The sequence below is a fragment of the Malaya genurostris genome, chromosome 3, assembly GCF_030247185.1.
Source record: "Malaya genurostris strain Urasoe2022 chromosome 3, Malgen_1.1, whole genome shotgun sequence".
Classification (NCBI taxonomy): Eukaryota; Metazoa; Arthropoda; class Insecta; order Diptera; family Culicidae; genus Malaya; species Malaya genurostris.
In genome coordinates this window covers 99,430,217-99,448,448 of record NC_080572.1, presented here as the reverse complement: position 1 = coordinate 99,448,448, position 18,232 = coordinate 99,430,217, and the positions used below count along the sequence as shown (strand labels likewise).

General features: G+C 35.0%; 1 protein-coding gene across 1 annotated transcript in view; it reads right to left on the bottom strand.

Annotated features, from left to right (window-relative positions):
- LOC131436643 (uncharacterized) overlaps positions 1 to 17,159 on the bottom strand; it is a 272,026-nt gene extending 254,867 nt beyond the window's left edge. The window contains exon 1 of the mRNA XM_058605486.1: positions 16,759 to 17,159. The gene's annotated coding sequence lies outside the window, so the exon portion shown is untranslated. The remainder of the gene's footprint in view (positions 1 to 16,758) is intronic.
- Between the last annotated feature and the right edge of the window lie 1,073 nt (positions 17,160 to 18,232).

The following is an 18,232-nucleotide window of genomic DNA, read 5'->3' as shown; positions in this document are numbered from 1 at the left end:
GTACCGACAATAATAATCAAATGTGATACAATGGAGCTCACTTCACTTTCTCACATATGATTGAATAGAATTTCACTCACTTAAATTGAAATGTAATATATCAATGTAGTAGTAATATGCAGCAGAAATCTTCAAAACTCTTTTCTAAACTTTTTTAAATTGTAGACTGTAATATATAGGAGAAAATGAATAATATGAGAAAGGCATCCTTACACTACTAGGTGGATCAAAGGTTTTCTTGTGAATTTACATATTCAATTGAGGAAAACTTCGTATGGGAATGTTTTAATGGTTTTAAAATGAATCGAAATGTCAAATTTACCCGATATTTCCAACTGTTAAGTACTCCTTTTTCCCATCATTTATTTATCTACGCCAGAACGCAGATTCTGGGTCAGGATTCACGAACTGGCACTGAATTCAAAAACTAAACTCATAACCTGAGACTGGCTCAGAATTCAGTTGTAAAATTCAGGTTCGGAATCCATATCGAGTTCCAAACCTGAACAAAGCAACTGAATTCAGTTCCAAAATATGGTTCCAGAGCCCATTTCCTTTAATTTAATTCTAACAGACAGGCTCTGAATTCGGAACTTGAATTTTGGAAATGAATCCTGAAACTGCCGCACGGAACGACCAAAATTAGCTCTGCGCCTAATTCGTATTACTGTTTTTGAATTAGTTGATTTTAACAACAAAATTTCCAAACTAACTATGAAATTAGTTAAAATTGAGAATTTACTTTGCTGGAAAAAAAAACTCTTACTTTTAGAGAATGTGTTTAGTTGGCGAATATCCTGGACAAAAACCAGCAAAATTTCAATCCAACACGAAATTCTCATTGACAACTAATTTTGTTATTAAAATCCGAAAATTTGTTTCTATTTATCAATCATTATCATTACTGAAGGACAGCACAAAGAAAACAAAAATGAATTTTGTTTTATTAACAAGTTTATTAGCCAAAAACTCATGAGAAGTGTCAAAGCCAAACAATCCATTAAAAGGCTTAAAAGAGCAGTCTTACTGAAACTGCTTGCAAATTGTTTTGATGTTTTTCGGATGTGTTACGATACATCCATATATAAGTTTCGAAACCGATGTGTAAATTAGTGAATTTGTGCGCATTTGAAGCGATTGTGCGTAATAATGTTTTTGCGCGGAACACTGAAGTGAGTTTCGAATGTTGCACTCTAATTGTATATGTCAAATGATGTTTTTTGTATCTTCCAACCTCCGTGGCAACGCCGTCCGGTGTACTACTTGTATTCGGTTTTTGTTTTCCGAATGCTCAAAGTTTTTAGTGAGAGAGTCGCTTTCGCGAGGTCGAATGAAGAAAACAGTGCTTTAGAAGAAAAATTTTTAAAAAGAAGTTTATGTTTCGTTTAGGTCTTTTTCTCCAATACAACATCGTATTTATACCTGCCAATATAGAAAAAACAACCGCGACTGAAACATTCTTTTCGTTAGTAGTGTGCCATCTAGTGACAAGTAGTCATTACGGTGTGAACGTTTTTTCGGTGACAGTGCGCCATATAGCTGCAAATTGCAGAAGCCAATTCAACAATTTATGTTGGTTTAAAACAACGTTTTACTTCTCTAATTCAACTAAAAAATTAGTTGAATGGAAATGAAGCGAGCCTTAGCTAAGAAATGACAGCACGTTGAATTGGTGAATTCAACTAAAAAAATAGCAATTTCAACAAATATTTTATTATTATTAAGGGAATGAGATTTAAAATATCTAAATTAGCAAAAGTAAGAATTTTTTAGTTGTCTCAAAAAATAACTAACTAAAATCAGAAAACCAACTATTTTTTTCGCCAAAATGCTGATTTCGGTCTTTCCGTGCGGGTATAAATAAACGATATACAATCCAATATACAATACATTCCATAAACAGAATTTGAGAATTAAATTCAAAAACTGAACTTAGGAAGTAAATTCTGAAGACTGAATTCAGAAATTAAATTCTGGTTCTGAAATTGGTTGCAAAATTCAGGTTCAGAGTTCAGATCTAAAACTTGATTCCAAAATCCACATCTATAATTTAATTTGTAAGTTTGTTCCAGAATTCTGAAGTAGAATTTCTGGATGAGATTCTCGTCTTCTATAAATATTTTGTTCTTGCTTTGATATTACAATGACAGAATCTTATATTTTGTTGTTATTTTCTCATCCAGACTTTGTTATGATTGTTAATATTTTAACTCTTATTTCAAACTAAATAATGTTAATTTCTATCATTGAGATGTTTGTTTAAAAAAATAAAATTTGGTATTGGTTTTCAAATCACTTCTATCCGGGAAATGTACTGTGATTAAACTTAAAATTTATTTGAATTATCTTTAACAGAACACGATTGACGGTGTCGAAAAGTATATTTCTATTATTAATGCGTACCAAATAAATGACACAACAAATTAAAAGATAAATAACTATTTTACTAATTTAGTACATTTTATAATCCAAAATTTGAATGAATATCAAACAATTTTGAGTTTTTCATAAATTTTCTCTTTTTGCCTTTCTTATATAGAAAGGTTATGCAATCACCGTGAAAACCGACTTTTGAACTGAGGCCCGGAGGGCCGAATGTCTTGTACCATTCGACTCAGTTCGTCGAGTACGCAGAATGTCTGTATGTATGTGTATGTGTATGTGTATGTGAGTATGTTACGTTTTTTTGCACTAACTTTTCTCGGAGATGGCTAAACCGATTTTCACAAACTTAAATTCAAATGAAAGGTCTTGTGGTCCCATACAAAATTCCTGGATATTATTTGGATCCGACTTTCGGTTCCGGAATTGTGGGGTAAAATGTGCGAAAATTTGTGAAAATAAGTGCACTAACTTTTTTCAGAGATAGCTGAACCGATTTTCACAAACTTTGATTCAAATGAAAGGTCCTGTGGTCCCATACGTAATTCCTGAATATTATTTGGACCCGACTTCAGGTTCCGGACTTATGGGGTAAGATGTGCATAAAAATGAAAATATGTGTTCTAACTTTCCTTATAGATGGCGCATCCGTTTTTCACAAACTTAGATTCAAATGAAAGGTCCTGTGGTCCCATACGTAGTTCCTGAATTTCATCCGGATCCGACTTCCGGATCCGGAAATATAGAGTAAAGTGTGTTAAAATTTTATACCATCACTGAGAAGGGCGAAAAACCGTAAAAAGTATTTTAAATCGACCTCAAATCTACTCCAATCGATAGTTTTTATCAGTAGACGGTCAAACAAACCGATTTTAGTTATTCTTTTAAGAATCGAAGAAAATTATGTTGAAGAATACCACAGTATTATATATGATAGTATGATTGTTATGAGAAAGGCATCATTCCACCACTAGGTGGATTAAAACAGGTTTTTCATTTTTTTAACAATTTATTAAATACGATGGTCTTATACTAACATAAATTATATTATCTATACATTGCGGCATAATAGCAAAACAAGCTAGTATACCAAATTGAAGCTTTATTTTGCAATTCAAAAAAAATATAATGCCTAAATAAGCAATGATAGTATAATGAACTATTATTTTGAAATAAGTTTGCTATCGCTTTTTATTCGGGTTTGCACTCGTTTGATGCGAAGTTCGCACTACACAGTAGGTAACGCAGAAATGAAATGTCGCTTTCTTTCTCAAACCCGTCATCGCGGGTACGAGATAGGCAAACATTCGTCATGAGTTTTCCTCTTTGATATCCGTTCTGATACATTTTGAATTTTTGTGGTTATATAAAAAAACTGAAAAATTTATCTTAAATTGCTGATCATATTTCCGATGGCAAATAGCATAAAATATATTGGTACATTAGATACAACAAGAGATATTCACGATCAACAACTTATAACTCTTCCAGAGGGTAAATTCTGAAAAGACGCCTCATTACAAAGTAAGTCACGTCAAAATTAAAAAGACGAGATCTGAATTCCCCTGAAACACACAGAAAAATAAGAGTAACGAATTCGTTAGGATAGTAGAGTTTTTCAATAAATGAATGCCTTCACAAATTGCTTGCCAAATATCAAGCTTTTTTCGTGGATAATGTCATTTAAACATGCTCGAGAACAACAAAATTGTTTTCGTAGTACACCCGACTGCCTACATAATTGCAATTTTTGTACGAAACCTGTCCACGTTAAATGTCGGACTTTTGACAGTGTAAATTTTGAATTATTTCACGGATCGCTGAGATGTTTCACTTATATGATAACTGAAACTCTTTATTTCGTGGTAAAACTTGTTACATTCAGTAGAATAACGTCGGATCAAGAGGAGGTGCACAAACGCAATTTGTAAGAACGGCAGCAAGATCCGAGTAGGTACGCGATCTTCCAAATCATTTGACCAGCGCTTTTTTTTTATTCAATAATATAATATAATTTTAGGCACACTGCTTAAGCTCGAAGATTCCAAGGGTATTTTTTAATCTTAATTAACGACTAACTTAAAACTAGAATAGTATCATTAGACTATGTCATCTCGGGTTCTCGAAAATCCAGCTTTCAGCTGGCGATCGGCAGTGGTCGATGAACTGAATAGTGCATGAGTCTTCCAGATGACGTTGGTAAATATCTATGCTGGCCGCATCCTTCAGTCCGTGTGGGTCCGCGGGAAACACTAATTTGACCAGCGCTTGACTGAGGATACAAATCGAAAAGTATACTCTTGACAACTGGAAAGTGGTAGCCATTATTAGGAAAAATTCCAATTTTTCGGGGCGGAATGTTGCCGGGCGAGGGATGCACCCCAAAAGATAAATCAATTTACCATCATTACCTAAATCAATCGGATGAAAATCTGATCATCAATTCCGATGTTTTACTTCGTTGAAACACAAATATGACATATTATCTTTCTAGTTTTGTTTAGAAATTTATATATTGATCTAAGTAGAATCTCCTAATAGCTGTGTTATATTACACAAATTACAATATTATATAGATGCCCCTGTCCCAATGCAGAGACGTTACTTATTGAACCTTTTACGCTAGTATTATACTTCTAATTCTAGTCTCCTTCATTACTGACATAACTTTTAAATGGAATATTACATTGGTTTCAAAACACACGTTCCTAGTCACTAGTAAACGTTAGCAAAAAATTCTTTGCCTTCAGAACACCAATGAATACAAAAAAAACAAGAGAAACACATAAGCATATCGTTATCCTGATTGATATAATCCCAGTTAGTATAATGAGGAAACTAGAAATTTCTAAATTAGTGAAATACCAGCATGCGGATACAGCTTTAAAAGATGTTTATCCTCTTTGATGCCGATTTCATGCGTATGTGACACCCGCAAAAGCATAAAACACAAATTGGTAAACGTTAACAGAGCGAGATGATTAACAATAAATTTGAATATTTTTTGCCGCTTTACGAAAACGTAAACAATCGATTATTAATTACAGCGCGAGCTCCGAAGCCGTTTACAGATTAGAATGCGAATACGGCATTCGAATCGAACACATTAGCTAACGGCCCGGTCGTCCTCTGCGGAGACAAGCTAATGAGGATCTTTAAATGTTATTGACATTTTGACACCCTGCTTTTGACAAGCTGCCGTGAAAAGGAGTGGCTCAGGGTACTGGACATCGAGTATCGGAGACCGTAACTCCGCCAGCACGCTTACCGAGCCCGAATCGGAAATAATACTATTATGGTAGGTAGGCACTTTAATATGGACACAAGCTCTGTGATCATTGGATCGTGCACAAATGCAAATTGGTACCTTCATGCTGATGGACCGAAGCGGAAATAAGACGGTTGCACCTAACGGATAACTGATTGAGTTTCTCGGAAATTTGATGCTTGATCTTTCGGTATCACGGATAACTGGATTGAGCTAAAGCAGTTCATTAGTTATATCATAAATCAAGTGAATATGTGGAAGTTCGGTGATATTTATTACCCGCACCAACACCCTTTTTGTGCATCTAGGCGTCATATCTGTATCCAATTACAAATATTATTTTGTATTAAGTGTCTAAGAGACTTATCGAGAATCATTCCTTCTAGCTTTTCAGAGAAGAATGCCTAAGGACAACATGTACTTTTTGCAGTGTCCATTTTTGAAATATGCTGGATTGGAAGCAAATTTGCAGTTCTGAATTCAAATTGCACGTAGGCACAGCAGAAGTATGACCAATACCTTATTATGGTGGTTCAGGACCAGTATCCGCAACACTGGTGAAGTCGTTCCATATAGTGGTATTAAACCACCAATAATCGATTGAAAAGATATACCGAATTATCGATGAATTTAAAAAAATACAAGGCACGTAATCACTCGAAAGATTTTGAGAATAAATGTAAATATTTTGCTACAGTAAATTAATTATAATTTTAATCGAGAAGATAACCTTTAATCCAGTATAATTATATAAGAATAGTGATTATTGGATACAAACAAAAAACAAATAAACAATGAAAATTAGCATATTATAAGACAATATACAAAATGGAAGCACGAAATAATAGGATAAAGATCGAATTGAAGTTTATTATTCATGAAAAAGTGTAACAAAAGGAAGACTTTTACCAAGTATGAGATATTGGAACACAAAATAAAGATGAAATTCAAGTTAACAAAATCAGTCGGTGTTGAACAGTCGTTCGCACCGCACGCGTATAGCTCTTGGCTCCTGGATTTTTTTTCTGGCTACCTAGAGTTTCATTGATTCAAGGCTTCAGTCTTTTTCAAGGCTACCTGAATCACTAACAGTTTTTTTAAAGACTAACAATTAGTCAGCCTTTCTCAAGGCTATACAAAGAGTGATATTAGAGTGACTAAGAAATTAATCAGCCTTTTTTAAGGCTAGCTAGGAGTCTAATCGAAGACTAATTTAGCCTAGTTAATTTAATTTAAAATTTCATTCATTTCAAAAATGCCTGCGTCCAACCGGAAAGGCAACAAGCCTAAGGCTAAAAATAATTCATAACGGAATAAATCACAATCCGTTATTCAACATTTTTCTAATAACATTCACGATCTTATAGAATCTGAATGTAAAAATAAAAGACAACGGACGGATTTCTCTTCCGTTGATTCTATGCCGTCTAACAATATTTACGAGATTCTCCCTGAATCCGATTGTAGCGACATAGAAGAACAAAAATTCCCAAAATTGACGCTTGTCGTTCTGGGAAGAAACATCAATCTATGCCATCAGTGACGGTGATGATTTCCGACTTCAAAGCATTCCGTACTGAGCTTTCTACTTTTCTCCCGGAAGTAAAAGTCTCATTTCAAATCGGACGAAGAGGAGAATGTCGAGTCTTGGTTGATGGATTGGAAGTTTACGAACGTCTTATTCGATATTTGTCCGAGAAACTTCATAAATTTTATTCATATGATATAAAATCAGACAGACCCTTCAAGGCTGTCTTGAAAGGCTTATCAAATGATCAAAGTACTGATGAAATTAAAAATGAAATAAAAGAATTGCTTGGTTTTGCCCCTTCCCAAGTAATAGTTATGAAAAAATAGCGAATGGTACTTCTAAACCACGCTCTGGAATTTCCCATTAACTTTACCTAATACACTTCAATCGAAATGATGTAAACAATTTGAAAACTTTAGAAAAAGTACGTTTCATTTCCCACATCAAAATCCATTGGGAACATTATAAACGGCATAATCGTATTGCAAACTTAACGCAATGTCGTCGTTGCCAAGGCTTCGGCCATGGAACCAAAAATTGTCATATGGATATACGGTGTTTAAATTGTGGTAAATCGCATTCGAAAGACGTTTGTCCAATGAATGAAACCACTGATAAATTTTCATGTTCAAATTGCGATGGAAATCATTAATCCAATTATTTGAAATGTCCTGTCAGGGAAAAAATTTTAAACGCTCGTTCGCTTAGACAACAAGTCAAATCAACGACCTTAAATTTACAGAAAATCAAAAAATCGTTACAAATGCCACGCCTAATTCTTCTAAGGCACTTATTTCTTCGAATTTATCGAATTCATCTTCTAACGAAAACAATTTATTAATAGGTAGATCGGCCATATCGTCTTCTTCTAATGGCAGTGCTAATGGCAGTCTACCTACAAATATTCCTTCAATGCCATTCGCTTCTTCAAATGAAATTGATTTAGGCGATATAACTGAAAATAAAATGATCTACCTACAAGCAGAGATGGCATTTCACCAGAGTGATACACGCTAGAGTCAGATTTTTGCCACACCGAGGATGAAAAAAACGAAGCACCGCACAAAGAGGAAAGCGCACTTCTTCTCAGTGTCGAATAGACAGCATTTGAGTGTGTGCTTGTGGTTAAAGCAGCTGGCGCGAGTGAAACACATTCTATTCGCATGAATCGCTCACACGCGCTCTCGTCTAAATACACCCAAGTGACCACTGGCGCGTGATGGTGAGCGAACACTTCTGTGAACTTCCGAGAATTTATTAGCTAATGCTCTAGCACTTTGGTGCGATTCAGTGGAAGAGGTAAAAGGAAATAAACAAACGCACTCATGATGCGTGTACACTTTACACAACAGTGGTGTATAAATGTGAAAGAGAAGAGCTCTCGTTGAAGTTGTCAGTGCGAGGGAAGAAATTTTGCTTGCTCTTCGTCACACAGAGGAGATAGACATCTCTGCCTACAAGATCAACTTTTTCAAATGATCATCCGAATGAATTCGACTTCATCACTTTTTGAAGCATTTAAAATCGGATGGCAATTTGCAAATAATATTATAATGAATTTAAAATTTAACAGATAATTATTTGAATGTTTTAAATTGGAATGCTCGATCTTTGAAATCGAGTGAAGATGAATTTTATAATTTTCTCAAAGTTCACAAAATTCATATTGCCATTGTGACAGAAACTTTTCTTAAACCAAATGTCAAATTGAAAAGTAATCCACATTATGTGGTTCATCGATTTGACAGGTTTACTGGCATGGGTGGTGGGGTTGCCATTTTTGTCCAACGGCAAATTAAACATCGAATTTTACCTTCTTTCAATACTAAAGTTATTGAAATCTTGGGAATCGAAGTTAAAACCATTCATGGAATTTATTTCATCGCTGGAGCATATTTGCCATTCCAATGCACCGGCGAACAATTAAATTTCTATGAAGGCGATTTGCAAAAACTCACAAGATATCGACCGAAATTTTTCATAATAGGGGACTTAAATACTAAGCATGTCCAGTGGAATTGTAGGCAAAATTACAGTACTGGTAAAATACTTCATAATCAACTCTCAGCTGGTTACTTCCCAGTTCTTCATCCCAGTAATCCAACTTGCTTCTCTTCCGTGAAAATCCTTCTACAATTGATCTGGTTCTAACAGATCAAAGTCACATTTGTAGTGAACCGATTACACATGTTGACTTTGACTCAGATCATCTTCCTGTAACATTCAGACTTTCCAACGAAGCTTTAATTAATCCAATTAGTTCTATATTCAACTATCATAGAGCTAATTGTTTGGATTACAGATCTCACATTGAAAATCATGTGGATCATGAAACTATTTTAGAAAATTCTGCGGACATCGACACAGCAATTGATAATTTGAATCATTACATTATCGAGGCTAGAAATCTTTCAATTCCTAAAGCTCAAACTAAATTAAATTCTCCTATCATCGATGACAATCTTCAACTGCTCATTCGGTTGAAGAATGTTCGTCGACGACAATATCAACGTTCTTGTGATCCTGCTATGAAAAACATAGTTAAGGATTTACAAAAAGAAATTAAACATAGATTTACACTTTTGCGAAATGAAAACTTCGCTAAAGAAGTTGAACAAATTAAACCATATTTAAAAACTTTCTGGAAACTTTCTAAGGTTCTTAAGAAACCTCAGAAACCAATTCCTGCTCTCAGGGAAGGAAATCAAATACTTCTTACAAATGGCGAAAAAGCTCAAAAACTTGCTCAGCAGTTCGAGAGTGTCCACAATATTAATTTGAACGTTGTGAGTCCTATTGAAAATGAAGTCTCACTGAAATATGATCATATTTCAACCCAAGTGTTGACATTATTGAGACGAATTTTGATGAAATAAAATCAATTATTAGGAAACTTAAAAACATGAAGGCTCCTGGTAATGATGGAATTTTTAATATTTAATTTTTCTTCAAGTATTTTTCATTAGCTTACTTCCCAAAAAGATGGAAAAACGCTAAAGTAATTCCTATCCTCAAACCTGATAAAAACCCAGCAGAAACATCAAGTTATCGACCAATTAGCTTACTTTCTTCTATCAGTAAACTTTTTGAAAAAATTATCTTGTTGAGAATGATGTCTCATATAAATGAGAATTCAATTTTTCACCAGAGCAGTTTGGATTTCGTCATGAACATTCAACTACTCATCAACTTATCAGAGTAACGAACATGATACAATCAAATAAATCTTCTGGGTTATCCACTGGAGTTGCTCTTCTAGACATAGAAAAAGCATTCGACAGTGTTTGGCACAAACGTTTAATAGCAAAAATGTCTGTTCTCCAGTTTCCTATTTATTTGATCAAAATTATTTGATTGATCGTACTCTTCAGGTTAGCTATCAAAAATTGTAAATCTGAATTGCTACCCGTACGAGCCGGTGTTCCGCAGGGTTCGAGCGTAGCTCCAATCTTGTATAATATTTTCACTTCTGATCTTCCAAATCTACCCGTTGGTTGTCGGAAATCGCTATTCTGCGACGACACAAGTCTATTAGCCACAGATAGAAATCTAAGAGTGATCTGCAGTCGCCTACAAAGAAGTTTAAATATTGCCAGTGATTATCTGTAAAAATGGAAAATTAAACCAAATGCAGCAAAAACGCAATTAATTATCTTTCCTCATAAGTCAAGAGCTTCTTTTCTTGAACCAAACAATAATCACATTCTCAAATTGAATGGCTTGGAATTGACATGGTCTGATCAAGCTAAATACTTAGGTTTAACGTATGACAAAAAACTCACTTTCAAGGATCACATTGAAGGAATCCAGGCAAAGTGTAATAAATATATTAAATGTTTATATCCTTTTATACACAGAAATTCTAAGCTCTGTCCAAAAAAACAAATTGTTAATTTATAAACAAATTTTCAGACCAGCCATGCTTCATGCAGTACCAATCTGGTCAAGTTGTTGTTCCACCAGGAAGAAAACGCTTCAAAGGATCCAGAATAAAATTCTGAGAATGATTTTGAAGCGTCCTCCTTGGTTTAGTACAAATGAGTTACACAGACTCACAAATATAGAACCATTAGATGTAATGTCACATAATATTATAAGCAAATTCCGACAAAAATCGATACAACCTTCAATTGAATCGATTCGCTCTCTGTATTAGTTAGTAGGTTAGTATATAAGTTCCTTTTCCCCATTACACAATACAAGTAAGTTTAGAATTTTCCCTACACAAAAATCTCAGAATTGCGGAAGCAAATGAAGTCCTTATGGTAATAACCAAATCATATATATATATATATATATATATATATATATATATATATATATATATATATATATATATATATATATATATATATATATATATATATATATATATATATATATATATATATATATATATATATATATATATATATATATATATATATATATATATATAATAGGGCTGAAAAGTCACCACTTGTGGCTGAACACCCAATTCAAATCTTAATTATTTAATTTTAACTCATATTCCATCAAATAGTTATTTAAAATAAAATTTTTATGTGCACTGAGCACACAATCTGTACATATGCGGTACCAAAACCCCTAAAGAAAAAACATCCACCAAAACCCAGATCCACAATTCAAGTCCAAAATCTAGACTCAGACACCAGGCCCAGGATTCAAGAACAGAATGCAGGTCAACAATTCCGGCTCAACATCCACATTCAAAAATGAAATTTAGAATTCAGATTCAGAGATTCAGGTCTGGGTTCACCATATTATGAACCGGTAATAAAATAATATTTGTTGAATTTAGTTTATTTTGAGTTTAAATTTCCTTTGGGCATTTTCACTCATTTCACGCACTGCGAAATACGATGAGAATAACCCTGTGGTAAGGAAAACAGTAGAACACCAAAAACGTCAAAGTGGCTCCCAGGATTGGGTCCGGAGTCGTAACGGGAGCTGTCTTGTCTTGTCTTAGGTTGCAAGACAAGATCACGAGAATGTATTTTATGTTAGACTGGTTAAAGAAGGTGACGGTAATGTTTCTTCATAGCATAACTAGTTATTTGCCGTTTCGAAACTACTATAAACACGTAGCGTATGTGCAAATCGATGCTGTGAATTGAGATAGTAGTAACATAGATATTACAACATTACAACATACAGAATAGTAATTTTTTTTAAGCATTATCATAAACACGAATAATTTCGTTATTTATTTTTAATATCTTCATAAACAGATTTTGATTTAAGGCGCATCAAAAAACAGTGTGGTTGATGGTGACTAAGTTTAAACTAGTTTACTTGAAAACAAGTTATTTTCAAGTTACGCAAGTGGTTAAATGTTAAAAACAATCAATCAAATTTCTGTTTGCAAGCTAATCACAAATAAATTAGCGATATAAAAAATGTTACCAAGGCATAAATTCTCTAGCAAATGTATTAGTAAAACGGAATTTATTTTTGCTGGGTATCCATATCCGTGAGTTGAAGTCACTTGATTTCGGGAAGCTCTTGGAGCCCAAAGTCCATCTTTACATAAGTTTGGTAGTCCATCAGTATACTTCTCTATAATTTTCGATCTCGAATTTTGGTCCCTTGGTTTTCAGTTTAGCCATTTCTGAGTCCAGTTTGGCTGCTTGCAATCACGATAAAATCGGTAGCTTTTGCGTAGTAGAATTTTCCGGATGAGGTTGTGAAAAAATATCCCCCAGCAGGGGCGGCAAGTTCCATGAAATATTGGGGGGCACAAAAAATTATTACTACAGATCATTGAACTTTGCTATATATAAAGCATTTTTATAAAGGAAAAGGAGAGGTTAGAACAAAGCAACCAAGTAAAAATCACAAATATTTTCCCTGCTATTCCAGTAATAATCAATATTCGAAAGCGGGAAAGTATAGCACTTTTCACATTGTAGAAAATTAGTTCAAAAATTTTAGTAACTTAGTTAAGAAATATGAAAGATTACGGAGACGAACTACGGAGATAACAGAAAAAAGGTTCTATCATAAGATATTCCTAGCAAATTTTCTAATATTTATTCCAGTTGCCAAAATATTGGGGGGGGCATGGCCCCTCCAATAAATCTTTTGGGGGGACAAAAAGTGCTTTGCCCCCCCCCATAGTTGCCGCGCCTGTCCCCCAGAGGTAGAACTCGAATCTATCAACCTTCTTAAATCCTTGGAACTATTCTAACATTCTTAATTCATTCAAATAGCTAACGTACAAACATCGCACTTGTTTTTAGTGATATTTCATTTATTAAAATGATCGTTTTACCTCGAATTTTCCGAATAACATCTATGATGACATCAATTAGCATCCTAACCATAATCATTCGTAATTTTGAAAGAACCTTAAACATTCGTAATTTTGAAAGTGATACGTGAATTTAACATAACATAACACTGTTCAAATCGTCAGGTTTTCTCGGATAAATAAACCGATTATTTTCTTCACATGGAAAATTACTAAAAGAATCTGTGGTTGTTGAATTGCGCCATTAGAATTAAATCCATACCATTTTCAGTTAGTACCAACCTTCAAAAGATACGTGTATAAATTTGACAGCTGTCTGATTATTAGTTTGTGAGATATTGCATTTTGAGTGAAGCTACTTTCGTTATTGTGAAAAAAAAAATGGAAAAAAAGGAATTTCGTGTGTTTATGAAACACTACTTTTTGATGAAAAAAAGTGACGCCGATACCAAAAAATGGCTTGATGAGTGTTATCCAGACTCTGCACCGGGCGAAGCAACAATTCGTAAGTGGTTTGCAAAATTTCGTACTGGTCATATGAGCACCGAAGACGATGAACGCAGTGGACGTCCAAAAGAGGCTGTTACCGATGAAAACGTGAAAAAAATCCACAAAATGATTTTCAATGACCGTAAAGTGAAGTTGATCGAGATAGCTGACACCCTAAAGATATCAAAGGAACGTGTTGGACATATTATTCACGAATATTTGGATATGAGAAAGCTTTGTGCAAAATTGGTGCCGCGTGAGCTCACAATCAATCAAAAACAACAACGAATTGATGATTCTGAGCAGTGTTTGGAGCTGTTATATCGAAATAAAACCGATTTTTTTCGTTGATATATAACAATGGACGAAACATGGCTCCATCACTTCACTCCGGAGTCCAATCGACAGTCAGCTGAGTGGACTGCACGCGATGAACTGAACCCAAAGCGTGGATAGACTCAACAATCGGCCGGTAAGGTTAGGGTGTCTGTATTTTGGGATTCGCATGGTATAATTTTCATCGACTACCTTGAAAAGGGAAAACCCATCAACAGTGACTATTATATAGCGTTATTAGAGCGTTTGAAGGACGAAATTTAGAAAAAAAAACGGCCTCATTTGAAGAAGAAAAAAGTTTTGTTTCATCAAGACAATGCACCGTGTCACAAGTCGATGTAAACCATGCTGAAATTGAATGAATTGGGCTTCGAATTGCTCCCTCATCCACCGTATTCTCCAGATTTGGCCCCCAGTGACTTTTCCTGTTCTCAGACCTCAAGAGAATGCTCGCTGGTAAAAAATTTAGAAGCAATGAAGAGGTAATCGCTGAAACTGAGGCCTATTTTGAGGCAAAGGACAAATCGTACTAAAAAAAATGGTATCGAAAAGTTGGAAGATCGCTATAATCGCTGTATCGCCTCTGATGGCAATTATGTTGAATAATAAAAACGAATTTTGGCAAAAAATGTGTGTTTCTATTAAACGATACGAACTTTTCAGCCGAACTGTTACTATTCAACGTGCTGAGTATTATTCGTGTGATTTGTGTGAATGAGATTATACTGCTTCATATCATCTGATATGTAACTGTCCCGCTTTGACGCAACTACGCAACTACGTATCCGAGGTTTTGGTTCTCCATACATGGCTGAGTCTGTGTATGCGGAGCTACACAGCTCGTTTCTCACCCAATGTAATAAGGAGCTATAATCATAAAGGTTCAACGTTCTTCCTGGAGTGAATGAATCCTTTCTGTATTCACCTTAAATAGGGTTTAGCAGATTGTTTGGCGTCCTTTATGGGGTACCGAATTTACTTCTGCTCGTACATACTGCGAATCGTTCTGCATTCTTCCGGGAGTGCAGAATGGTGTCGCTTTTGTAAAATCTAACATAGTAACATAGTGACATACCTAAATAGGTTTTACAGGAGACTGTTCGGGACCTCGTAAAGGTTCAGATTTTACTTCTGCTTCCACTAAATGTGATCCCCAGCAGATTGTTCAGCATCCCTTAGGGGTGCAGAATTTACTTCTGCTTTTTGTGTTTTTGTGTCGTCAATTTTTCCCATTATCCTAGTCCATTTCCTTTCAATCCTTCCTTTTTATATATCGGGAAAATGATGCTAAAAACAAAATGATGGTAAGGCACAAATCTCCAAATATTAAAGGGGAACGTGCCATTTGAGCCAATTTGTTCTGAAATTAACAAACTTTTTAATAGGATGATCAGTAGGAAAACAAATTAAAACCAATGTTTAATGTGCTTATATCTTCATCTCAACGATAAACATCTGAATACCTTTAATAAAATAACGAGACAACGAATTTAGTTCAAAATCTCTCCAACAAATAAAAAGTATATACGATTATGGGCTTATAATTTCTAGAAAGCAATGGCATCAATGTAAGAATAGTACAACATCAATAAAGTATTGTGTATCCAACGTAATACATATCAGAAAAGCTGCATAAAATGGAAATAGCTTGATAGAATTTTCCTACCAGATTCGTACTATAAATAAAAACAAATGCGATAGTGTACATTGACTAGTCAATACAATCTGTCGGAAGAGTTTGCACCACAACATACTTCTAGCTACAACCGAGCCAAACCGATCGATGTTCAATTAGCTTCCAAGCAGCATAACCCTTCCTATATTATCCAGTAAATGCCACCATCCACTTATGCAGTTAACACATTTCTGCTGCAGAACCAGTTTCTCGTTAGTTTGCCTGTTTCAGCACAAAAAGGTGATAATATGTACACAAACAGGTGTAGAGTTGCAAATAAACTTGGTCGCATCGCAGTGGAAGTGACTAGCTATGCAGAATTTGTTATTTAGACACTACATTCCTCTGGTGTTCTAATCGGTATGTCGTTCAGAAAATAAAACAAAAGATCATTTTCATTGACGGTCCCTTATGCATCACGAACCAGTCAGAAGGTACAATAATCACAGTATCAGTAAGAAAATCTGATATGCGCGTTATCCTGTGCTCTATTGTCAGGATACACCGAAAAGAACTCAGGGTGGGATGCTGTTGGTGTTCTTTTCAGCGTTTGCCATTGAGTTTGTATGTATGTGTATAATTTTTCTTCGTTCTGGAGCGACACTGATTTTCATTAAAATCTACCCCTCACTAGACAACAATGCATTAGTCAATACAAACTATTTTTAGCACCTGTTTGTTATACTTCAATGATTTTTGAGAAGATAGCAAAAGTAACCTACGGTTGATCTACTTACACAAGAAATTCAACAGTACACTTCTCTTTTACCTAAAAGAAAAATCAATGTCAGTTGTTTTGGAATCTTTTCATCTTATCAGTTCACCTTTATCAAAAAGCTGCTAGGATAAACTGGTCGATGCTAGTTTGAGGAAGGATGCCTATGAATTTTCCCAATATAGATGGATTAAATCTTTTGTCGCAGCTTCCTGGAAAACTAATTTTCCTTCTTCCAATAGAAACGCGTACTAGTAAAAACACACCTCCAATCACTGTCTAATTTTCTCCGGCACACAAAATTTTTATCGCACGTAAAACCTGCAACACTCTACAATATTTAGCACGGTTTTAATCACTGTTGTTCATTCAATTGCACAATTTATCGTCGCGGAATAGTGAGAACTAACAACATCAGCAATTTAAGCCAAAACAATTTTTTTCTGCTACGCACAACACTTTGCAGCGATAGAAACTCGCACAAAACGACGGGGTTGGAACAACACTAAGGAGTTGCAGTGCAGCAGCCGCACCAGAAGCAGTAGCAGGCGTAGCAGGCCTATACACATACACATAACCATTATGCGGGAACCTGTCAGTTTGGAAGAAAGTATCACCGATGTGACGGTTGTGTGACGGTATTGAATCGGATAGGTTCATGTCTCGGGAATTAAGGAGCGTTTATCTAAATAGAAGCAATGACACCATATTAACAAGATATCAAAGACATCATATTAACAAGATATCCAGCTCTTACATTTCCCGAACAAATCATTGGCAACAACATTTTTTGCGAGCATGGCGCCCTCAGGCGAGTTCGCATCGAATCTCGTACACAGAAGTAGGGGAGAGAAATGTCAAATTCGTGCGCGCCAAAATAGCAGGGCTGCGCACCCATACAATTGACATGATATGTTGAATGTGATGACGTGCGATCACAGACTAACAGACAGGACACTCAAATTATATTCTTCAATCATTTTAACGGTCATTTTGAATATTCCTTTATTTGGGACAGTACTCACATATGTCATGATGGCGCCACGTTACCCTATCAAAAACATCCTGTCTGTCATCTAGACTGTGTTTATTTTTTTCATTTACCAACAGAGTTGCCATTCATACTGAATTACCTGTAATTTATTGAGTTGTATACCTCCATGCGAATTTCATGCAGGATACAGATTTAATTCATATTGCCAAAACTATATACATAATTGTGCCTACTTCTCATCCTCCAACGCAATACAAAATCGAACCAATATTTACTTGCTTCTGGTCTGCCGCCACTTAATTTCGGGTGAAAACTTCCAACACAATCAAAAATAGTCTAGATGAACAACGTTGAGTCAAATAAATGGTTACCTTCCAACATCGCGAAAAAGTTAAATATATTATCAACGTAATCCAATAATTTATTGTGACGATTCATTTTCAAATATTTTGATGAAATCAGGCATCCCTGCAAGCAGCTGATCGGTGTTGACAAACGAGGGGAAACCAACTAGTAAAAAAACTTGTACATATCACAAGGGGTGTACAGATAGTAAATAGTTCGCGCAGTACAATATAGGTGGAACTAG